Below are 25,434 nucleotides of genomic sequence, written 5' to 3' on the forward strand. Positions count from 1 at the left end.
ACACCACACGAGTCAGGTCTAAGATGCCATCTGCATATTGGCGATACCCAGGGCTTTTTTTTTTTTTAAGAAAAAGCCCAGCAGACGCTCATTTACGTGTTAGGCCACACCCCCTGATGCCAAGCCAGCCAGAACTGCATTCCTGTGCGTTCCTGTTTTTTAAAATGACAACAACCCTGGTGGCACCCAATCCCAGAACTCTGGACAATCTCACTAGCCAGCTATGGAGTTTATGAAGGGAATAAAGACATGCAGCATGGTTGCTGAAGGCTGAGTGTGAGAGAGTCTATAACATGGCCAGTGGTGAAGGAAACTTTTTAGGCAAGTCTTAAAAAACTTTGCCAGCAAGGGCCAGGATTATCTCATCAGAGATACCCTGTTCTCCCAGAAAAGAGTCAAGATTAGCAGTTTTATTCGATGGTCAGATCACCTCCTCCACTTGCAAACTTACTGTCAGGGTTCCTGTCACTCACAGCAGATTTCTCCCTCATAGGCGTGGTTGGTGGCGTGGCGGAAACGACAGCAGCTAGGGGAAAGGCAAGGGAGCAAGGGTGAAATGTCTGGCCCTCTCAAAGGGCATGGTTAAATACTGTGATGATTCCCCATCTCACAGTGCTCCCACCTAACCCGCCCTTCAGGCCGAGGGCCCCAGGGGAAGAGAGCAATCTATTTTCTGTAAACATTTAACCAAGCTGTTAGCAAGGGCAACCCTCACTAACTCACCTTCAACAAGCCCCTCACCCGTGCCAACGCTCCCATTCACATCCACCCGAACCAGGTCCAGTGTGATTGTGTGTTCTGTAGAGAGAATTAAGTCTCCCTTAGTCCAAGTCTTGGAGGAGTGATGTGAGGAAATTATCACTTAGAGTTAATCATGCACTGCACTTGTTGGATGAGGAGCATAGAGAGCAGAATCCCAATAGTCAAGCACTAGTCAAAACACACATTGTAGCATAGCGCATGACATAGCTCGACAACTAGGACACCTAGAAACGGAGTAGCTGAGAAGTAATCATACCTGGTTAAACTCACCCGAACTCTCTGGGAAGTCCACCTGCATGGTGTCACTATCCAGGATCTCTACCTCCACATCATCCATTGCTGGAGAACCGGAGGAATCTGCAGAAAAAGAAATAAATCAGCATGTGATCATGGGTGGGGGGGCAGTAGGCCGAGAGGGAAGGAGAGAGGGGGAGTTGGTCGCCCCGCTGAATGCCCCCCCCCGACCAAAAAATGTGAGGCCCACTCCCCATGTCCCAGAGCACCGAAGCCTTGGGAAAACAAGGCTTTCCATTCCAATCTCACTGCCACCAATCCTGTTTTGATAACCCCCCTCCCCAAACATCATGGGGATGCTTACAGGTAGACGAGACAGTCATGATTTTTACCTGACATGACAGGTTCTCTTGCAGCCTCACCCTGCATCTCTCTGGTAGCGCTTTCCTCCTGGGAGAACAGAAGAATGGAGTCTGGAGGCTCACCTCCCCGCCCGCCCCCTCCAACCCAGAGCAAGAGCTCTGGCGTCTAGTGCTCTGCGTCACACGGTTCGGGCAAATGTCTGCCTCTCCGTGTAGAATGGCGTCAAGCTCCTCGAAGTACGGGCAGCTTTTCTTGTTGGATCCCGATTTTGCATTAGCCGCAATGACTTTTCGATACTCCGAATGAAGCGCCTTGGTCTTGGTGTGGCACTCTAACGCCGTCCTCTTGTGGCCCCTTGCCACCATCCCCTTCGCAATCTCCTCGTGGGATTGCTTGAGCACTCTTTGCACCCTGCTTTCCCCCCAGAGTGCGAGCAAGTCCAAAACCTCCTCTCTCCTCCATGATAAGCCCCGAACTCCAGCCATATTGTGCAGCGTGTTCAAAACGTTCTGTGCAAGCCGGACAAAAGTGCTTCGAGCGATAGGCGGGAAAACAAGAAGTTCCATCAACCAGCCAGTGGATTTCAAATCAAGTTTTGGCGGGGGACTACTTCGTTGTGCAGTCGATTTAAAACAAGAGAGAAACGCATTTCTTATATTCTTTACATCTGGGAAAAGGTTATATTTCCTTTTTTTTAATGCCTTGGCATTTAATTTTATATTAATTTGAGGAATATGCCTTTTGGTTCGTTAAGTGGAAGAATACGCAAACTACGACAGTGAGCACTAGGGCAAGGGTGGTGTTCTGTCGCGCCTGTATCCCGCGCCGAACATCCACACTGTAAAAACCCGACCTTGTTATGGGTCTTCGAAAAATGACCGGACTTTTTCTACAGTCAAATTATCCCGATATACATTTGGCACAAGCCGGGATGATCACAACTCCACATCGGTTGACAGATGTGGATGTCTGAACATTCGCTTTAAGTCCGCATTGGGGGCATGGGTGAATTGCGGTTAATGTTCCGTCTGACCGCACCCCTGCAGTCAACCCAGTGCTCATGCAGAGGGACAGGGTATTTGTGCCCACTCTTCTGCTCCAGAGGAACTGGTGGAAGGGTCATTTCTTCTGACCGGCAATGGCTCCCTAGGGTCTCAGGTTACAGTCTTTCATGTCAACTAGTACTTAACCCTTTTAATTGGAGATGCCGGGGATTTTACCTGGGACCTTCGGCCATCGAAACCAGAGCCACAACCCCTTAAGCAGCCAACATTAGACAGTATCTGGCAGCCTTCCTGCCAAATAGACATCTTTCATATCACCTACTACTTGGGCTATTTAACTGGAAATGCTGAAGACTGAACCTGGAACTTCCAGCACGCAAAGCAGATGCTCTGCCACTGTGCCACGGCCCTATTAGAAGAAGAAGAAATTAGATTTATATCCCGGCCTCCACTCTGAATCTCAGAGTCTCCAAGCAGTTCACAATCTCCTTTGTCTTCCTCCCCCACAACAGACACCCTGTGAGGTAGATGGGGTGAGAGAGCTCTGGCAGCAGCAGCCCTTTTAAGGCCAACTCTATAAGAGTTATGGCTGACCCAAGACCATTCCAGCAGCTGCAAATGGAGGAGTGGGGGAATCAAACATGGCTCTCCCAGTCCCAGATAAGAGTCCACACACTTAACTGCTACACCAAACTGGCTCTCAAGCAGAGCAAGTCTGTTCACCCCCTGAGTATCATGTACCTCAATGAATCCACTTGGATAGAAAGGACAAGTGGTTTTTTTGTGTTTGTGTTCATTGCAAAAAATAAAAAAGGAGGAGGAGGAGTGGATAAAATAGAAGACATCTCCTCCGAGTGCATTGTAGGTGGCCCTGGGCTAGAGCCAGACTTATTGACATGAAAAGGATAGCTTAGGATGAGACCCTTCTGCATTGTGCGATCTCTTTTAAAACTCCTGGTTTGATTGGCGCTCGTGCCGTACCCTGCGGGCTATGCTTACTGTTGTGAGAAGTCCTAAGAGACACTGAAGGGCTGGAGAGGGTAAGGACAGAGCGGGGGAGGGGATTGAATTCTTTAGGAGGAGAAAGGAGAAGCTCGAAGAGGCCACATGCTGGTGCTAGAAAGGATGCAAGTGACATTTTGGTCTCCCGTTGCTTGGTATACCGATTATTTCTGACAGATGCTCAGTGAAATTTAGGGGAATGATGCATTAAGTTTAAGAGCCTTGTCTGGGTTAGGAAACAAATGCTTTTTGATGGGATTGACCCCCTCCTTAGGGCAGTAGAGGAATAGCTGGGCTTTTTTTCTCCAGCTGACATATTTGGATACAGGAGAACTGAGGCAGGGATTGAGGAAAGGTGGGGTTTGGGGAGGCGGGGACCTCCACAGGGTATAATGCCATAGAATCCTCCAGGGGAATTGATCTCTGTAGTTTGTAGATCAGTTTGGAGATCATTTATAAATAATTATAAACATCTTATATTTGCTAATTCCAGTTTGGTGTAGTGGTTGAGAGTGCGAACTCTTATTTGGGAGAACCAGGTTTGATTCCCCACTCCTCCACTTGCCCTAGTTGGAATGGCCTTGGGTCAGCCATAGCTCTCATAGGAGTTGTCCTTGAAAGGGCAGCTTCTGGGCGAGCTCTCTCAGCCCCAGCCACCTCACAGGGTCTCTGTTGTGTGTGTATGTGTGTGGGGGGGGAAAGGTAAAGGAGATTGTGACCTCTCTGAGATTCAGAGCATAGGGTGGGATATAAATCCAATACCTTCTTCTTCTAATTCCACAATACATTCAATAATAGGCTACTTATAAATGCATAATTTACCATCTCAAAGTTCATGAAAACGTGATGAATTCAATCCCAAAGTTCATGAAAGTCAGTCCAAGCTCCAAACTTGACGGGCAGAAAGTGCTTGTAATAGCAGGTACTTGTAGTCAAAAGTGCTTGTACTGCTCATTTATCTTCTCTTCATATGAGTAAGAACATAAGAACATAAGAGAAGCCATGTTAGATCAGGCCAATGGCCCATCCAGTCCAACACTCTGTGTCACACAGTGGCAAAAAATTTACATACACACACACACACACATGCACACTGTGGCTAATAGCCACTGATGGACCTCTGCTCCATATTAAAGTTGAGTAAAGATGAGCACCACAAGCAATTCTGACTACAAGTACCTGTTATTACAAGCACTTTCTGCCTGTAATGTTTGGAGCTTGGACTGACTTTCATGAACTTTGGGATTAACTTCATCACACTTTCATGAACTCTGGCAGAGATCAGCTCCTCTGGAGAAAATGGCTGCTTGAAGGTTGGACTCTAGGGCATTGTAGCATGCTGAGGCCCCTCCCCTCCCCTCCCCAAACCCCACCCTCTCCCAGCTCTACCTCCAAAGTCTCCAGCTATTTTCCAACACAGACCTGGCAACCCTGTGTGTAGGGTTGCCAATCCCCAGGTCGGGGCAGGGGATCCCCCAGTTTGGAGGCCCTCCCCCCACTTCAGGGTCATCAGAAAGCGGGGGGGGGGGAATGTCTGCTTGGAACTCTATTATTCCCTATGGAGAGTTATTCCCATAGAAAATAATGGAGAATTGTTCGGCAGGTATCTGGGGCTCTGGGGGGGGCGTTTTTTGAGATAGAGGCATCAAATTTTCAGTATAGTATCCAGTGCCTCTCCCCATAATACCCCCTAAGTTTCAAAAAGATTGGACCAGGGGGTCCAATTCTATGAGCCCCAAAAGAAGGTGCCCCTACCCCTCATTATTTCCTAGGGAAGGAAGGCTTTAAAAAGGTCTTCGGTCCCTTTCATTGTGATGGCCGGAACTCCCTTTGGAGTTTAATGATGCTTGTCACCCCCTTGCTCCTGGCTCCACCCTCAAAGTCCCCAGATATTTCTTGAATTGGACTTGGCAACCCTACCTGTGTGAGATGGAGTCCCATGGTATCACAATCCAAGAAAGACAGGGATTGGGGAAAGACAGGGATCATGGTAAAAAAAAAAACAGGGATCAAGATCTGGCACCCACAGGAACCAACCCTTACAAATTAAGAAACAAACTGCAAGTCCTCCGGTTCTGGAATTCGATTTAAGAAATCCTCCTAGTAACATCTGAAGAAGGCCACATCACACTGAGGGGGAATCTTCTCATCCCTCCCAGATTGCCCTGTGCAGAAGCAACTTTGGGGGCTTTGCTGTCTTATTCTTTACAAATATCACTCAGTCCTCAAGCTTCAAGGGCATGTCTCTCTCTGCAGTACTAGCTCTCTCCCCCCGCCCCCAAACAATTTGTACAAGGCTTCTCTGAATGGATTTATAATGACATCTCTTAGACCTTTACACAGAACCAAAAAAAAAAAAAGTGGAATTGTGTGTGTGTGTATGTGTGAGACTTTGGATGTTTGTCCTGACGTGGTTTTTATTTTGGTGGAGCAGAGAGCAGAGGATTATTTCTACATCTTTTTGTGGTATATTCCTCAGAGGAAAATATTTAACACCTGCCTTTGTTTTAAAAGTAAATATCGTATGCCGTGCAGACAGATTTTTAAAATATATAGATATCCTTCCAGCCAAGTAAATGTGACAGTCCCTCTTCTGTAATGCTCCTTCTGAAAGGGGGAGACGAAGGCAGCCACTCTCCTTCTGTCTGTCTCCTTGTATCTGAAAGCCCAGAAAGCGAAGCTGTCAAACCAGAGGTCCTCCATCTCTTTACTGAGCAGGGGGTCACAGCTGTCTGTCATCCATTAAAGATAATTCCAGGCTTTGTCTGAGGCGCTCCTTTTTCCGCCCGGCTGTATCTCCCCCTCCCTCAGCTTTCTTTCTTCTCCTCTGGGTGTAACGCATAACCTTGTCAGGAAACTAAATATACTTTGCGTTGCCATAAGAAATGGAGAAGCGCTAAGGGCTTTCACGCCCCCTTTTAGAACACTGCCATTGCGAAGTTATTTTTAATAGCTACTTGACAAGTTGCAGAAATATTTAGAGAAGGGTTGTTGTATTGGGTGGGTGGGTGGGGACTAGCAAGGGCTCTCATTAGCATGAATCGATTCATTGGCTGGCCACGTACCAAGGGAGAAACGTAGCCTGCGAGGAATGCACCCCCGTTGAGCAACTTATGCATATGGAAGCAACTTTCCAAGAAAGTGTTCCGTTCACAAAACTGGTGCACAGATTCCATACAAAGAGCATCCACAGACCTATGGAGAAAGCCATATTTGCTGGAAAATTTTCAATTGTAGCATGTGCAGGTGTCTTGGCCTAGCCCAGGAACCCAAATGTTAACTGAATAATGACAAGGGTGACTGCAAATGGCCAAAGACATTAGAGCCAGACCTTATTTGGGGCAGGAACTCACAGGAGCGGAGCTCCGGAACCTCTAAACTTTATTGCGCTCTTTTTTTTCTTAACACCCCCCACCCCCAAAAAATTTGCTTCTGGATTCCATTGTTCAACCCCCCCCCCCCCCCCGTGAGAAGTTTGCTGAACTCTAAAATCTGACAAATGTTCTAATACTCGCCCCCCCACCACCACCTGCAAAAAATGGGGAAATAACCAAAATATTTGAGGGTGACCTCCTAGTCCCCTGTGCAAGCTCTAGTCGTTTCTGACTCTGGGGTGACGTTGCTTTCACAACATTTTCACAGCAGACTTTTTCCGGGGTGGTTTGCCATTGCCTTCCCCAGTCATCTACACTTTCCCCCCAGCAAGCTAGGTACTCATTTGACCAACCTTGGAAGGATGGAAGGCTGAGACAACCTGAGCTGGCTACCTGAAACCAGCTTCCTCCGGGATCGAGCTCAGGTCGTGAGCAGAGAGTTCAGACTGCAGTACTGCAGCTTCATGACTCTGTGCCACGGAGCTGTTGTGTTCCAACAATACACTGTGGCTAATAGCCACTGATGGACCTCTGCTCCATCTGTTTATCCAATCCCCTCTTGAAGCTGGCTATGCCTGTAGCCACCATCACCTCCTGTGGCAGTGAATTCCATGTGTTAATCACCCTTTGGGTGAAGAAGGACTTCCTTTTATCCGTTCCATCCCGACTGCACAGCAATTTCATTGAGTGCCCACAAGTTCTTGTATTGTGAGAAAGGGAGAAAAGGACTTCTTCCTCAACCTCTAGGAAATGGCCCCTGATTACAGTGATTATTAGTATTTTATTTAGATATGCATGCCCTGTTTTCCTTCCCCAATGAGACTCAAAGCAGCTTACAACAGTCACTGGGGGATTGGCTGGGGCTGAGAGGTAGAGTCTCTGCTTGTTATTCAAGTGATTTCTGGTTCAATCCCTGGCATCTCTAGTTAATAGGTTAGGTAGGATCAGGGCTTTTTTGGTAGAAAAAGTCCAGCATGAACACATTTACATATTAGGCCACACACCCCTGACAGCAAGCCAGCCAGAACTGCGTTGCTGCTCCAAAAAAAGCCCTGGGTAGGAAAGACCTCAGCCTGCGACCCTGGAAAGTTATTGCTGGTCTGAGTCGGCAATACTGGCTTTGATAGACCAAGGGTGCGATTCACTATAAGGCGACTTCATGTGTTCATATATTCCCTCCTCCATTTTCTCCTCTCAACAACCACCCTGTGAAGTAGGGTTGGGCTGAGAGAAAGAGAGAGAGAGAATGGCCCAAGGTCATCCAGCAAACTTCTATCGCAGAGTGGGGAATTCAAACCTAGGACTCCCAGATCTTAATCTGGCACTCTTAACTACAAGGCTTCGCACTCTATACTGAAAGAAGCTCAGGGTAATTTGCATTCAGTTCTCTGCCTTTCATAACAGTCCCATAGCAGGAAATTAGGCTGAAAGAGAAGTACTGCCCCAGGGCATTCAAACCAGAGCAAGGTTGGAGATGGGGTTTACTGTGCACTTTTTCTATTTTGGTAAACAGCATCTGGGAGAAGCCCCAATTTGGACTGGGGCACTCTGTCTGTCTGTCATCTGTTTGAACATCCATCATCTATCTATCTATATTAGGCCACAGGAGTCTTATTAGGAGCAGGAGACTTGTCTTAGTAGTATGTGCGAGAAGGATCTAGGGGTCTTAGTGGATCATACATTGAACATGAGTCAACAGTGTGATGCAGTGGCTAAAAAGGCAAATGCAACTTTGGGCTGTATCAAGAGAAGTATAGTGTCCAGATCTCGTGAAGTGATGCTATCGCTTTACTCTGCTCTGGTAAGACCTCAACTGGAGTATTGTGTTCAGCTTTGGGCACTACATTTAAGAATGATATAGACAAGCTGGAACGGCTCCAGAGGAGGGCAACAAAGATGGTGAGAGGTCTGGAGACCAAGTCCTATGAGGAAAGGTTGAAGGAGCTGGGGATGTTTAGCCTGGAGATGAGGCAGCTGAGAGGTGATATGATCACCATCTTCAAGCACTTGAAGGGCTGTCATATAGAGGATGGTGTGAAATTGTTTTCTGTGGCTCCAGAAGGTAGGACCAGAATCAATGGATTGAAATTAAATCAAAAGAGTTTCCGGCTCAACATTAGGAAGAACTTCCTGACTGTTAGAGCGATTCCTCAGTGGAACAGGCTTCCTCAGGAGGTGGTGGGCTCTTCTTCCTTGGTGGTTTTTAAATAGAAGCTAGATGGCCATCTGACAGCAATGAAGATCCTGTGAATTTAGGAGGAGGTGTTTGTGAGTTTCCTGCATTGTGCAGGGGGTTGGAGAAGATGACCTTAGAGGTCCCTTCCAGCTCTATTCTATTCTATTCTATTCTATTCTATTCTATTCTATTCTATTCTATTCTATTCTATTCTATTCTATTCTATTCTATTCTATTCTATTCTATTCTATTCTATTCTATTCTACCTACCTACCTACCTACTCGCTCTTACAGCTATCACCTTGAGCAGAAAATAAAATGACTTAATGTTACTTAATGTTAATCTCCCTAATATTTTATTATTGCCCTAATTAATTTCGCCCCAGAAAGAGTAATGAAATCCTTTATATCTGATATATCTGATTATAGCCACGTCACCTGAGCTCTCATCTTTGGCAGTTTCATATTTTTAAGTAGAGGGGCAATTAAACTAGCCCTCAACTCATTAAATAGGGAGCATTCTATAAACATGTGTGCAATGGTTTCAACTTTATCTTGTGAGCATCTGCATATTCTAATAGCATACGGTACTTTTTTGTATCTGCCCTCCAAAACTGCAGAGGAAAGGGGGCAGCATGGATTTCCCTGACCTCGACTGGCCATATGGAGTTTTTATTCCTTTGACCTAAACACTCTGCTAAGCTTTCCTCCAAAGGGCAAATATTAGCTAAGGGGGCATTTGAGGTCAGGAAAACATCACAAGGGGAAATGGATTAAATTCCTCCTGCCTTGTCAACCTAAGTCCCCTGAGCCTACAGAAATAAGGCAGAGTGTGAATACCATATGAAACAAACAAACAGAAACCCTGGCGTTTCTGCAGTTGCTAATAAGTTTTATTTGAAATGCTGCAGGTCTGGGTCCCATTTTTGGTCCTGAACTTTAAGGATGAGTGGGAATTCGAACCTAGCTTGTGATGACATCAATCCAAAACTCCAATGTGTGTCTCTGAGGGTGACATAATATGATACCATTGGACTGAATCCAGGGCAAAAATTCCACTTGCACTAGAGCTCTTGTGGAAGTGGAAATGTAAAGGAAAAGACTGTGATAGTCTCTTGCACCAAGTCCGTCTTCTTGTATCCTCACTTGGGCTTCCACTAGTGCAAAATCCTGTGCAATGAATTTCTGGGCACTATAATATGTAGGGGAGGAAAGCATTGATCTTGCCCAAGTGAAACTGTGCCATTTATATTTCTGCTTGTGCATCGCTGGATCCAGGGCTTTTTTTGTAGCAAGAACTCCTATGCATATTAGGCCACACCCCTGTGATGTAGCCAATCCTCCTGGAGCTTACAGTAGGCCCTGTAAGAACAGCCCTGTAAGCTCTTGGAGGATTGGCTACATCAGGGGTGTGTGGCCTAATATGCAAAGGAGTTCCTGCTACAAAAAAAAGCCCTGGCTGGATCTGAACCTTTGTCCGTAAGGTAACTTAATGTAATTGAAGAGAAGATCCATACATTGCAGGTTATTGGGCTACTTGTAATCAATCCCCTCCTGGATTTTGTTGCCAGGACTAGAGTAGATGCTAGAGTACGTAATGTTTTCTCACAGACAGGGGGATGGAAGTGAGCCCAGGATGCACAGTTCATCAAGTATTTGCCTTTTGTTGAGCTTTTCCATGATGTAACCAGTCTCTCCAAAGAGGTTCAGGTCTCACTGCCAACTCCTTCAAAATTCTAACCCAACTACCTCGAAACCGATGTCTACAATAATAAAGGTATTTGCTCCGATTTTGCTTTAGGGAGGGGTGGGGGAAAGGATGTCATAGAAATCTTGGCTGCCTTTTTCCCCCCCTTGGAAATGTGTGATGAGCGGAGTCAGCATTTGTCTGGATCCATGAAGATGCTCCTTCCTCTCCCACATTCAAAGTGTGAAAAAACAAACGACTGATGATCTTTATCTGCTAATTGCCAGGTCTATTTTGGACAGATGTTCGATGGCAATCCTTCTTTGACTCATCCAGCCAAGTTTACTACTTTGGACACAATTCAAAGGCCAATTTGGAATCTCTCCTCCCTCCCCTCAAAAGGTACAGAATCATCTCCCCCTCTTGGCAAGGATCTTTGCCTAAAAAAGGGAAACTTGCCTTTTCATAGCAGAACAAAGCAGAGCGGCAGCAACCCTTTAACTGCTTCCCCCCTGCAAGATGGCTGCTATTACTGCCCTTGGGTTCTTCGAAATTCTCCAGTGAACACCCTGGCTGAGCCCTTTCACCTAATCAGCCAGGCAAATGGCCCTTTTTATTCTTCCAGAGGCATTATCACCATGACAACTTTATCAAGCATCATTGTGAACGAGGACATCGGAAAGAGGGAGGGCGAGTTTTAATTCTGGCACCGGATTTCCCCCTTTTGATCCATCCTCTCTGGAATGCACCTCAAAGAAACAGGGACACCCAGGAATAGGAGAGCTGAAAGAAGGCATCTGTTAAAGCTACACTCCCAATGTTAAGGGGGGAAAAAACCAACCAAAAACACTAACTTTACAAAGGAGGAGAGTGGGAGGGAGAAAGGAATAAAGTCATTAGGCTGAAAAATGGGCAATCAAAGGAGCGATTGAATTCGGCAGATGGGAAAGCAGCAGGTGTGAGGGTGTGATGGGACCCGGCTTCCCATCACGCATACTCCGCAATGATGCGAGCTGACAGGGAAGGGAATTAATGTGTCCACGAGCAGGCACTTTCTGTCCATTAGCCGGTTTCTCTGCACAGGCTCCCAGCTCTTGGATCCGCACGCTACCCCCCGCCCCCCCCCCAGCCCTCAACCCCCAAGAACAAGCAGCAGCCCTATTGTTTGAAACGGTGCTCCAGAAGAGACGACTGCGGGCCACCCTCCCTGCCGGCCACCCTCCCACATTAGCAGGGTGTAAGTGATCGGGTAAACATTTCTCCACCCCAAACTGGGATTTGAGATTTCAGCCTATGAATAAATGATGGGAATGCAGATGTTTGGAATGCATTAAGGTAAAGTCCATTGGCTGTGTGGGGGGGCGGTCGGTGGGAACACGTTGGGGGAGGCATCGAAGGTGGTGGGAGAATATTGATGAGCCGAATGTTCTCTTGTCCAAATTGGTTTTCGTGCAAAGCAAACAGGGCTCCCTCTGCGGAACACGGCACGGCACCCGCAATGTTTCCTGGAGGAAAGCCCTCAGCTCCAGAGACCATTTTTGTCCAAGAATAACTCCATGGTTAGCAGAAGAACAACAGCAAAAGCCATACCAGAATTTTTTTTTGTTTAGAAGGAAGACCAACTTCCCCTTTCCCAGCAGGGTTTTATGTTATCCTCACATGCGTGAGTGTCTCAACAAAAAACCCAACAGCATAGAAGTCCACAAAATGAAACACAGAGAGAAACTGCAGCTCCTTTCTCTCTCCACCCCCTTTGGCCTGCACTCAGTGGCCATCTGTGGAGGTTGGTTTTTTAGCTGCTTGGCGCAGCAAGGACCAGAATGACAATTACAAGTATTCGAGCTGGCAGTGCCACGGCGAGACGCTTTGAAGGACTGGTGCCCAACAGAAGGCTTCCCGGAGATTAAATACCAGGCCTCCTTTAAAGGGACAAAATGGTGAGGACAACCTGGCTGTAACTAGTATCCACATTTACTCTCAGGCATGGGTTTTGGGGTAGAAAAAGCCCAGCAGGAACACATTTGCATATTAGGCCACACACCCTGGTGCCAAGCCAGCCGGAACTGGATTCCTGTGCATTCCTGCTAAAAAAAAAAGCTCTGCTTTCAGGACTCCAATGAGATTAAGGTAATGCTGAAGAGAAGATGAGTTCTTCTTCCACGGGTCAAAATGGTGCCTGGTGCACAATCCTGGAACACAAGAAGAACCCTTCCAGAGCTAGGGTTGCCAAGTCCCCAGCCTTCCCCATAGAGATACCTATTGCACCGTAGAGTCTTCCCTCCCAAATGGCTAGAGCATCTGGGAAAACCATAGCATTTTCCTGGAAACACCAAGAGTGGCCGCTGCGTGATGTCATCAGCGTGATGACATCACTTCTGGGTGATGTCATTGTGCTGACGATGTTGGGGGAGGTTCCCACCACCAGCCCAATGTGGGCTGGTGGGTTGGGAACCTCCCAGGTGGGGGAACCCCCGCCCAGACCGGGGGCTTGGCAACTGTATCCAGAGCAGATGGAGGGTTCACTCACTTGCAAAAGACAGATACAAAACCGGTTTCCCATTGCACTGCTGAGCTCAGCTTTCACAGCAGGTGTTTGGGAGTCAACGGGAGAAGTCAGCCTGCAAAAAAAACAGGACATTTTTTTTGTAGCAGGAACTCCTTTGCATATTAGGCCACCACCATCCTCCACCAATGTAGCCAATCCTCCTGGAGCTTACAGTAGGCCCTGTAAGAAGAGCCCTGTAAGCTCTTGGAGGATTGGCTACATCAGGGGTGTGTGGCCTAATATGCAAAGGAGTTCCTGCTACAAAAAGAGCCCTGAAAAAACTATTGAGGCAGGGAGACAATTTCCCCTACACTGGAGCAAATGTGTTCCATTTAGATGTACAAAGGTAACCACCTAGCCTCGACCGGAGCCAGAGCCCTATCGGCTCTGGTGCTGGCCTGGTGGAACGCTGTCCCTAGTGAGATACAGGCCTTGTAGAATCTATTGCAGTTCTGCAAGTCCTCTAAGACAGAGATGACCCACCAGGCCTGTGGTCAAGGCAGTGATAACTCAACCCTAATGGCCTCCCCTGCCCTCCCCTACTCTGCCCAACTTAGCTTTGCCCGACAGCACTACAGTCCATCTCTGGGCTGCTTTCTCACCCACCCGCTTCTCCTGTTTCTGCTGAGACCTGCAGCTGCATTGATATTAAATCCTCTTCCTAGTCAGGAAATTACTTGCTGGCGCCTCTTAAGGTTTTGTGTGCACAAATTGTTCTGAATTGTTTGATGATTTTTATTCTACTTAACGGCTAAGAACACTTTTCTAGGGTTGCCAATCCCCAGGTGGGGGCAGGGGATCCCCCGTTTTGCAGGCACTCCCCCTGCTTCAGGGTCATCAGAAAGCAGAGGAGGGCGGAGGGAAATGTCTGCTGGACACTCCATTATTCCCTATGGAGACTGATTCCCATAGGGTATAATGGAGCATTGATCTGCTGGTATCTGGGACTCGGGGGAGGGGGCTGTTTTTTGAGATAGACACCAGTCTTTCAGCATAGCACTTGGTGCCTCTCCTTAAAACACCTGCCAAGCTGCAAAAACATTGGGCTAGGGGTTCAATTCTGTGAGCCCCCAAAGAAGTTGCCCCTATCCATTATTTCCAAAGGAGCGAAGGCATTTAAAAGGTGTGCAGTCCCTCATAGAATCACAGAGTTGGAAGGGACCTCCAGGGTCATCTAGTCCAACCCCCTGAACAATGCAGGAAACTCACAAACACCTCCCCCTAAATTCACAGGTTCTTCATTGCTGTCAGATGGCCATCCAGCCTCTGTTTAAAAACCTCCAAGGAAGGAGAGCCCACCACCTCCCAAGGAAGCCTGTTCCACTGAGGAACCACTCTAATGGTCAGGAAGTTCTTCCTAATGTTGAGCCGGAAACTCCTTTGATTTAATTTCAATCCATTAATTCTGGTCCTACCTTCTGGGGCCACAGAAAACAATTCCGCACCATCCTCTATATGACAGCCCTTCAAGTATTTGAAGATGGTGATCATATCACCTCTCAGCTGCTTCCTCTCCAGGCTAAACATGCCCAGCTTTTTCAACCTTTCTTCATAGGACTTGTTCTCCATGCCCCTCACCATCTTTGTTGCCCTCCTCTGGATCCGTTCCAGCTTGTCTATATCCTTCTTAAAATGTGGTGCCCAAAACTGAACACAATACTCCAGTTGAGGTCTTACCAGAGCAGAGTAAAGCAATATCATAACTTCCCGTGATCTGGACGCTATACTTCTGTTGATACAGCCCAAAATTGCATTTGCCTTTTTAGCCACGACATCACACTGTTGACTCATGTTCAGCGTATGGTCCACTAAGACCCCTAAATCCTTTTTGCACGTACTGCTGCTAAGTCAAGTCTCCTCCATCCTATAACCATGCATTGGATTTTTCCTACCTAAATGCAGAACTTTACATTTTTCCCTGTAAAAATTCATTTTATTGGTTTTAGCCCAGTTTTCCAGCCTGTCAAGGTCATCCTGTATCCTGTTTCTGTCTTCTACTGTATTTGCAACCCCTCCCAATTTAGTATCATCTGCAAATTTAATAAGCATTCCCTCTATTCCTTCATCCAAATCATTTATAAAGATGTTGAACAGTACAGACCCCAGGACTGATCCTTGAGGCACTCCACTTGTCACTCCTCTCCAAGAGGATGAGGAGCCATTCACAAGCGCTCTTTGGGTGTGATCTGTCAACCAGTTACAGATTCATTTAACGGTAACAGGATCCAAACCACATTTTACCAACTTGTTAACAAGGATAGTATGTGGAACCTTATCAAAAGCCTTACTGAAATCAAGATAAACGATGTCTACAGCATTCCCCTGATCCAGCAAGGTAGTCATTTTCTCAAAAAAAAAGAGATCAGGTTAGTCTGACATGACTTGTTCTTGAGAAACTCATGCTGGCTCTTAGTAATAACAACCATCCTTTCTAAATGTTCCAGGACTGACTATTCGATGATTTGTCCTATATTTGTGGTGGCCAGAACTCCCCTTGGATTTCAATTATGCTTGTCAGAAACTTGCTTCTGGCTCCACCCCCAAAGTCTCCTGGCTCCACCCTCAAAGTCCCCAGATTTTTCTTGAATTGAACTTGGCAGCCCCACACTTTCCTGGGAGTAAGTCCCATTGAGTAGAGTATGGTAGAATTCTGAGTAGGCCTGCTTGGGATTGCACTCTAAATCTTGCATTCGGTTTAAATTTGGTATGGTTTTAAGAATGGTGCGACCCACCCTGAGCCTGCAGGCGAGGGAGGGAAGGATAAAAAACAAAACAAACAAACAAACAAACAACTTCTGTGGATCTGCATTTGCACTCTCCTAAACTGCACTTTTTGCTCCTTTCCCTCTCATGCGTCTTAATTTCATAAATTTAATACATAACTATTACCCTGGGGATATAAGCAATTCGGTTATAAGTATTTTGGCTTTTTAATAAATAGATATTTAGTGGAGTTTTCTTTCTTTCTTTCTTTCTTTCTTTTCTTTCTTTTTTTTAAAGCATGGTATTTACTTAACACTCTAGCAAATGCCACTGAAATCAATCAGTGTTGGGCTTAATAAGGAACGTTCTATTGGCTTCAGTGGCTATTAACTTCTACTTTTCATAAAAGGACTGTTTTTAATGTAGGCTTGCCAGGTCCAACTCAAGAAATATCTGGGGACTGAGGGTGGAGCCAGGAGACTTTGGGGCGGAGCCAGGAGACATTGGGGGTGGAGCCAGTAGCAAGGTTGTGACAAGCATAATTGAACTCCAAAGGGAGTTCTGGTCATCACATTGAAAGAGACCGCACACCTTTTAAATGTCTTCATCCATTGGAAATAATGAATAGGGGTAACTTCTTTGGGGGCTCATAGAATTGGACCCCAAAGTCCAATCTTTTTAAAACATGGAGGGTCTTTTAAGGCAAGGCATTGGATGCTATGCTGCAAATTCGGTGCCTCTATGTAAAAAAATAGCCCCCCCTCAGAGAGACCCTGATACCCACAGATATTGGTCTCTATAGAAATACCATATTTTTCGGACCATAAGACACACTTCCCCCCCCCCAAAAAAAGTGAGGGGGGAGTGTGTGTGTCTTATGGAGCAAAGGGACGATAGGATGTACTTTCCTCCGGGGGGGGGGGGGCGATCTGCTGCCTCCGCCTCCGATCCCGGCGCTTCCCCCGCGCCTGCCTGCCTGGCTCCAGCTCTGCTTCCAGCAAGCGCTGGGATCGCTCCATGCTGCCCCCACTGCAAACCCAGTGCTTCGCGAGCGCCGGCTGCGGAGGGGGCAGCATGCTTCCTCCGTGCCTGTCTGCCTGGCTCCAGCTCTGACGCTTACAGCAAGTGCCAGGATCGCTCCCTCCTCCCTCCGATCCCGGTGCTTGCTGTAAGTATCAGAGCTGGAGCCAGGCAGACAGGCACGGAGGAAGCACCCGCCCCCTGCGTAAACTCAGCGCTTCGCGAGCACTGGCTGTGGAGGGGGCAGCGTGCTTCCTCCGTGTCTGTCTGCCTGGCTCCAGCTCTGATGCTTACAGCAAGCGCCGGGATCGGAGGGAGGAGGGAGAGATCGTGGTGCTTGCTGTAAACATCAGAGCTGGAGCCAGGCAGACAGACACGGAGGAAGCACGCTGCCCCCTCCACAGCCAGTGCTCGCGAAGCACTGGGTTTGCAGTGGGGGCAGCGTGGAGAGATCCCAGCGCTTGCTGGAAGCAGAACTGGAGCCAGGCAGGCAGGCGCGGGGGAAGCGCTGGGATCGGAGGCAGAGGCAGCGGATCGCCCCCCAGGAGGAAGGTGCGTCCTATGGTCCGGAGCACCTTATGGACCGAAAAATAATTGTAATTGGTCTCCATAGGGAATAATGAGTGTCCAGCAGACATTTCCCTCCCCTCCCCCACGCTTTCTGATGACTCTGAAGCGGGGGGAGGTCCTCCAAACTGGGGGATCCCCTGTTCCCACCTGGAGATTGGCAACCCTATTTTAACGCATGACAACTTCCATCTGCAACAGATGATAGAGAATAATGCAAGAAGACTCCTCCATATCCCGAGGCTCACAAATCTTTGCCCTTTCTGTTCCTTTGGGTGCTGCCAGTTTGGCCTGACCAGCATTCCTTAACTGGGAGAATATAAAAAATGAATTCCAGAACTAAATCACACACAGTTGGCCTCACTTACCATCCAGTTTGGTGTAGCCAGTTTGGTGTGGTGGTTAAGTGTGCGGACTCTTATCTGGGAGAACTGGGTTTGATTCCCCACTCCTCTACTTGCACCTGCTAGAATGGCCTTGGGTCAGCCCTAGCTCTGGCAGAGGTTGTCCTTAAAGGGCAGCTGCTGTAAGTGCTCTCCCAGCCCCACCCACCTCACAGGTTGTCTGTTGCAGGGGAGGAAGGTAAAGGAGATTGTGAGCCGCTCTGAGACTCTCCAGAGTGGAGGGCAGGATATAAATCCAATATCATCTTCTTCTTCTTTCAAGCCATTCGAGCCTTCTCTCCTTTGTGTCATCAGGGCTTTTTTTGTAGCAGGAACTCCTTTGCATATTAGGCCACACACCCCTGATGTAGCCAATCCTCTGAGAGCTTGCAAGGGTCTTTTTTGTAAGCTCTCGGAGGATTGGCTACATCGGGGCGGGGGTGTGTGTGGCCTAATATGCAAAGGAGCTCCTGCTAGAGTTCCATCCCTGTTTGTGATGATAAAAAGCAGCAGAGGAGAATGAAGTAAGTTGCTTTGGGCCCCTATTGTGCACTTAGGAACAAATCAACATGCTTGCAATGCTTTATTGATGCAGATGCACACTTTGGTAATATAGAGGAGTAGAAAAGGCACCTATGCAATGAGGACATGAAAGCAGGGGCAAAGTTTGCATTATACATTTTGGAATGGGGCGCACTTCAGAAAGACTGAGTCCTACCAGACCCAGGTTTTTTGCACATTCTCATTTTCTTCACTAGTATGTTCTTGTTGCTTTGCGTCAAGTCCCTTTTCCCGTTATCTCTGTTTCTGTGTTTCTCCTGGACCACGTTAGGCAAATTGCCCTAAAAATAGGCCTTGGGGTAATTTAGAGTGGAGGGCAATCAGCCTTTCAGCGAGATCTAAAAACTTGTTTATACAGAAGGCGTCTTCTTTGGAAATTACCCAATAACGAGGCAATATGATATAATAATCAAGGGGTTTTATTATAGAATAAAGGCAAACATACAAGGGTATAAAGTCACACAACACACAAACACACATACAGTCCTAATAGAGATAGGGTTGAAATAGACAGGGGTAAACACAAGGATTGACAAACAGGGTAATAATTACCTATCGTAGTCTTCAAGGAAGGCTCCAATGGCGACGAAAAAGGAGATGGGAGTCGGACCCTCAACTGATCAGGTATTGGGGGCGTATCTAACAATGGGGTATGTGATACTGTCAGATGCCCATGTGTGGGATGCAGGGTCAGAGTGTATAAGGTCTTCCTTAAGCCCTTAGGGGGTAGGAGGGGAAAGGATTATGACGCTGGGTCAGATGGGGCATGATGCGGTGTCACATGTTGTATTACCTCAGGAAAAGGGGAGGCTCTAAAATGACAGTTAGGGGGGGGCATGGGTGGAGGTAAGAGTGGAGGTGATTAAACAAGCTATCCAAACTTATCTAAAGGTGACAATCGAGGGTCAAATTGGTACCTGGGGTGACACCCAATTTGCACAAAGAACTCTGGCTCTAGGTGAAGCTGGTCTTCCTCTTCTTGCTCTCCTGGCTAGCACTGTCCATTGTCTAAATTTCCGGTTGACAAAGACCTGGGCAGTCCGGCAGGATCCATGCCTAGGCTAGGCTTCATTGCTTTATATAGATGTAACAGCTGTTGAATACATGAACCTCTCGCTTTTCTGTCATGGAATCTGGCACTTCAGAAAGATGGTCACTGATGATGTTAGCCTACCAACATGACTTTTCTGGACAAGGCTGGAAACTGCTTGCCTGGACAATTCCTAGTGACACGACTTCTTCCACTGCAACGGCCGAGATGGTGCACGCACGGAGCGGCTGGAAACCCATCTGTACTTCTGGCTAGCACTCTTCCAGAGATATAGAGTGCTGTTGTAACACTGAGGCTGTTAGTATTCACATAAGTCTCTTATAAAATGGTAGATAAAACCCACGTTTCACAGCAGATGTGTGTGAGTTGAATCTCCAGGCACCATGGCAACCAAACGGGTGATTACGATGTCTGTATATAACTGAAATTAGGGGTCTCTTGCTCACAACCTCTTTGAGGTAGAGGGTGGAATGTGTGAGTAGTAATGCTTAGTCTATTGCAGAAACAGAACTTAATCCACTTGGCCTCCTAGGAGATGGGAGTTATCTTTGTACCAAGGTAGCTGCTCATTCCTTCAGACATGTAATTGAGAGCTTTGTAGTACATGTGTGTGTGCGCGACCTGTAGCCAATAAATTTGAACTGTCTTCAGGCTCTAAGTCCAGGCCCACTGTTAACAACTATTGCAAGAGTATGTGCCATTGTGTATCATTTTTGACACTCCTTGACAACAAGGCAGTGCATTTGTATCCAGATCCTTACAATAAAAGCTTATCCAATTCCTTGGTGGTCTCCCATCCAAGCACTAACCCTGCTTAGGTTCTCCCTGCAAGGGGCTTTCAAGGCAAGCACAGGTGGCTTTCCATTGCCTTCCTCTGCAGAGCCTTCCTTGGTGGTCTCCGATCCAAATACCAACCCTGCCTAGCTTCGAACCGCTGACAAAACAAGACTGTCTCATTCTGCCTTCCCTCCCAGACTCCTTGGTAACATTTCTGCTATTAGCCTGCTAAGACCTCTGTTTACGTAAACACAGATTGGGGCATATTAAAATTTGGTAGATGTGCCTTTTCATGGGGCTTATCTGTTTTCTGACTTCCCTTACTCTCCAGCAGAGCCAAAGGTGACTTTTATCTCAGAAGGCATGATTCATCCAATACGCCGCTCAATGCGCTCGGGGAGTCTGTGATGCTAATGGATGCATTTAAACGTGGACTGTAGCTGTTTTTTGCTTTTTTAGTACAGTTCCAGGAACAGGCACTAACAATGCTAACCTAGACAGATTTACACTCTTCTCAGCTCATTGACTTCAATGGACTTTGAAGCATGTAACTCCATTTGGGACAACATGGTTAAAAAAAGGGGGCGGCAAAGGCCTTTCCCCTCATTCCCAGGTTCAAAGGTTCCTAATATAGCCTCTTTGCTGAATAAAAGCTCACAACAAAGGCGTAGCTGAGCCTCTAATGATCATAGGATGTTAACAAACACAATGCTGCCAGCGATTCACAGCAGATTTGAGGCATGGCAGTGTTAACAGTGACATATTGATACATTGCAGTGTCTCTTTGATGGGCTCATTTATAATCTGATCACATGTTTTTTTTTTGGGGGGGGGGGTTGGAGAGAGAGAGAGAGAGAGAGAGAGAGAGAGACTTCTATGTGAAATGAATAAAACACAATTGCTAAATGATATGCGTAATCATTCACCGCTGTCACTGCCAAAAGGTGATTTTGCAGTGACATTGAGAAAATTAGATCTATTCTTCATACAATTATATAGCTACACTTTCACTCTAATGCCATTCTAATTGGAAAGGAGCACTGAAATGTGAAACCAGGCGCATTTTCGGTATCTAATTATTACTCAGTAACTCATTCTTAAAATAGGTTTTTTTTGGGGGGGAGGAGGGGAGTTGTTTGCTGAGACCAGTGGTCTTGTTCTCCAAAGATGCTCACCTGTGCCCTTGCGTTGGGATCCCTCCTCACTGCTTGAGCCACTGAAGAAAATGGAAAGTGACCATAAATAAGAAACGGAGCATAGTATGGTGGTTAAGCGCATCAGCTGTGAGCCAGGAAAACAAAGGGGCAAATGTCACTTTGTGGTGCACAAATCTTGCTTTTTAAAATTTCGTTTTGTTTTTGAACATTGTGGCGCGGCCTTTTTTGTGCTGGTTTTTATGGTTGACCTTCCTGATTTGTTGCACCTTTTATTTGTCTTATCACTAGCGTCATTTATATCGCACCTTTCTCACTAAGTCTGAAAGCAGATGACAAAATATCATTTTCATGCCCTTTTCATGCTATTTATAGGTTGTTTTTGTGCAGAGCTTTTTTGTAGCAGGACCTCCTTTGCATATTAAGAAGAGCCCTGTAAGCTCTTGGAGGATTGGCTGCATCAGGGATGGGTGGCCTAATATGCAAAGGAGTTCTTGCTACAAAAAAAGGCCCTGCTTTTATGCAACACTGATACAAAAAAGAACACCAAAAAGATGCTAATTTTAATGGCTGCAATTCCAGCAGAAGATAGTAGTAACTAAGCATCAAAGTAATGCTGACTTTTCAAGCTCCAGTTAGATCTGAGTCCAGTAGTGCCTTAGCGACTAACAAGACTTTCTGGGTCTAAGCTTTTGAGAGCCAAAACTCCCTTCATCAGACATGAATAGAAATGGAGATCTCTGAGCCCTTTTCCAAGTTCAGGTTGCAGAGATGCGTATTGCCATGTAAAGCTTTTTCTGCTGCCGAATGGACAGCTGAGTAGAAGCAGAGCTTTTTTTGTAGCAGGAACTCCTTTGCCTATTAGGCCACACATCCATGATTTAGCCAGTCCTCCTGGAGCTTACAGTAGGCCCTGTACGAAGAGCCCTGTAAGCTCTTGGTGTCAAGCATGCAGGTTCAATGACGAGTCGGGTTGGATACAAGACTACGTTTATTGATAGACCGATACTTTCAGTGTAACAGATTCTTGAGAGTGATGCTAACAATACATTGATACAATACTTTTAAGGCTAACTTCAAAAGGATTCCAAAAGGTGGGGGCGAGGGATGCGCTCTCACACATAAACTATCATAAATGTCTACATTCTCATGGCGTTATTAGGACTCTGTCCTTGCTTTCCCCAGATGTGTCGCACTCCCTAACAGGAATGTATGGGAAGGTGCTGATTACTTCTTCTCAAGTTGGTTTCGTTTCTCTCTACTTCTACTTTGCAAGCAATAAAGCAAGGAGGGGGAGCGGGAAGAATAACAGAGCTAACAGACCTTGGTCCTCCATGATATTTCACAGACCAGTTTTATGGAGGACCCTAAAACAATCAATTACCAATGGAATTTTACCATGCTTGTCACTTGGAGGATTGGCTACCTCAGGGGTGTGTGGCCTAATAGGCAAAGGAGTTCCTGCTACAAAAAAAGCTCTGATTAAATGGCCTGCAATAGATACTGCCCAAGTTTGTCCCACCCTCACAAGCCTAGTGCTCCAGGCAGTCACATTCCTGAAATCCAGCCCTGATGCCCCATCCCCTCTCCTCCCCTGCATGCCCCAAGGTCTTGGCCAGGGTCTTAAAGGGTCTCAGCAGTTCTCAGCAAAGACTTGCTGGATTAAATAGCTATCAGGAACTTCCTGGTAGCAAATATCTAAAACATAGGTGACCTCTTATCTAAATGTGCTGAAAGGAAACTCACCTGATTATTGATGACGTGTTGATAGGGCTTTTTTTTAAAGCAGGAACACCATTCCAGCCAGCTTGGCAGCAGGGTGTGTGGCCTAATATGCAAATGAGTTCCTGCTAGGCTTTTTCTACCGAAAAGCCCTACATGTTGATACTGACAGGCTCTTGTGAAAAACAATGGTGATGTCAGGGGTGTGGCCTAGTATGAAAATGAGTTCATGTTGATACTGACTTACGGCCCTGAACATAAGGATAGCCCTACTGAGTCAGAACAGTGGTCTATCCAGTCCAACATCCTGTTTCACACTGGCCAATTATCCACCCTGGAAGGCCAACGAAGAGGACATAAAGGCCAAGATCTGTCCCTTGATATTGCCTCCTAGCACTGATATTCAAAGACAGAGGCTCCCTTCAGTCACCAAGACTAGTAGCCATTGGTAGACCTCTTGTCCATGAAACTACAAGAACATGAGAGCAGGAAAAGTGTTCAAGGAGTTGGATTAGTCCAGAGGGTTGGACTAGATGACCCTGGAGGCCTCTTCCAACTTTATGATTCTGTGTACCTATCTTTCCCTTTTTGATCAATTAAACCCTTATCCTAAATACCTCGGAAACATCTGGAAAGTAATAGGGTTTTATTAACTGTAAAAAGGAAAAGTCTGGCCCAACTCCTTGGCACAGGAGACATTAGTCTGGATGCTGGAGACAAAATATTCTTTTATCAAGAGGGTCCTTCAGTTTCTCAGTTTTTGTTTATTGCACTTCCTTTCTTGCTGTTGCCCCTTACGTGCTTCAGATGAACTCTTAAAATCTTACAATCGCTTTGCAATAGATCATTTTGCTCATCTAACTCTCTCCGACCCCAACCTCCACAGGAGTCAAAACAGCTCTGACTTTAAGCTGCTTAGTAGCAAAGTCAGCCAGACAGAAAGGAGGCCTTATTAGGGCTTTTTTTGTAGCAGGAACTCCTTTGCATATTAGTCCACACACCCCTGATGTAGCCAATCCTCCAAGAACTTACAGGGCTCTTAATATGGGGCCTACTGTAAGCTCTTGGAGGATTGGCTACATTAGGGGGTGTGGCCAAATATGCAAAGGAGTTCCTGCTACAAAAAAAGCCAAGAGGCAGCGCTGAATTTCTCCCCAGAAAGGCAGCTCCATGGATATCATTTTTTACTAAAGATGCTATCGAATTTTTGTCACCCAAATTTTAGCTGTGATACTACTGAATTTTTGCAACCCCTGCAAAAATTGCCTCCCAAAAACCTTGGACCTCCCCCCCCCTCACATAAATAGAACTCACGAGACTTTATTGTTTCTATTTTCCTCCTTTAAATGTGTGCAATTTGTAACTTTCCATTTTACGTGAATTGAATGTAAGTGGTGAAAAAGCGGAAGAATAGTTACAAAATATGCTTTGTTCATAAAGTCCTATTAGCTACAGTGATACATTCGGCTTATTTGGGAGGTCATCAGGCTACGAAGCAATAACAACAAAAGAGGTTCTGAGATCTTTTCTACATCACCAGACTCATTCTCATCTAGGATTTAATTTGCTGGAAACTGAAAAACAAATTTTATTTTGATGACAGGCATTTTAAAAAAAATAACACTTGGAGGAAAACTTTAAAGTACATTTAGACAAAAGGAGAAATTTCTATTTTAAAAGCAGGAAAAGCTCTCCAGCATGCTTGAAAGTACACTCTACTTTCCTTTGGTTACAGACTCCCATTTCACTCAAACCACACATTGATTTCATTTCCATAGAAAAGTCTTCTATCGACAGCGAGAGAGCAAGTTCGGAAGTTCATACACTGTTTTTTTCTTCTCTGAGCAGCTCAGGCTGGTGTTTATGGACCATCTACCCCCTTAATAAACTTACACAAGTACTACAGTCAGGGCTTTTTTTGTAGCAGAAACTCATTTGCATATTAAGCCACACACCCCTGAGATAGCCAATCCTCCAAGATCTTACAGGGCTCTTAGTACAGGGCCTACTATAAGCTCTTGGAAGATGGCTACATTAGGGGTATGTGGCCTGATATGCAAAGGAGTTCCTGCTACAAAAAAAGCCCTGACTACAGTCATCATCTGAGGCCTTGCTTCAGCTAGCCCCACCTTCTGAGGTTAGGCAGATGAAAACTCTAACAAAGACACTAAGCTGGCTTTCCATGAAGAGCTCCACAGAAATAAAGTGGCTGAGTTCAAACATCCCTGATAACAAACTTGCCCTGACCTAGATAACCCAGGATAGCCAGTCTCATATATATTTGGCCGCTGTGTGACACAGAGTGTTGGACTGGATGGGCTGTTGGCCTGATCCAGCATGGCTTCTCTT

The sequence above is a fragment of the Heteronotia binoei genome, chromosome 19 (assembly GCF_032191835.1).
Source record: "Heteronotia binoei isolate CCM8104 ecotype False Entrance Well chromosome 19, APGP_CSIRO_Hbin_v1, whole genome shotgun sequence".
Taxonomy (NCBI): Eukaryota; Metazoa; Chordata; class Lepidosauria; order Squamata; family Gekkonidae; genus Heteronotia; species Heteronotia binoei.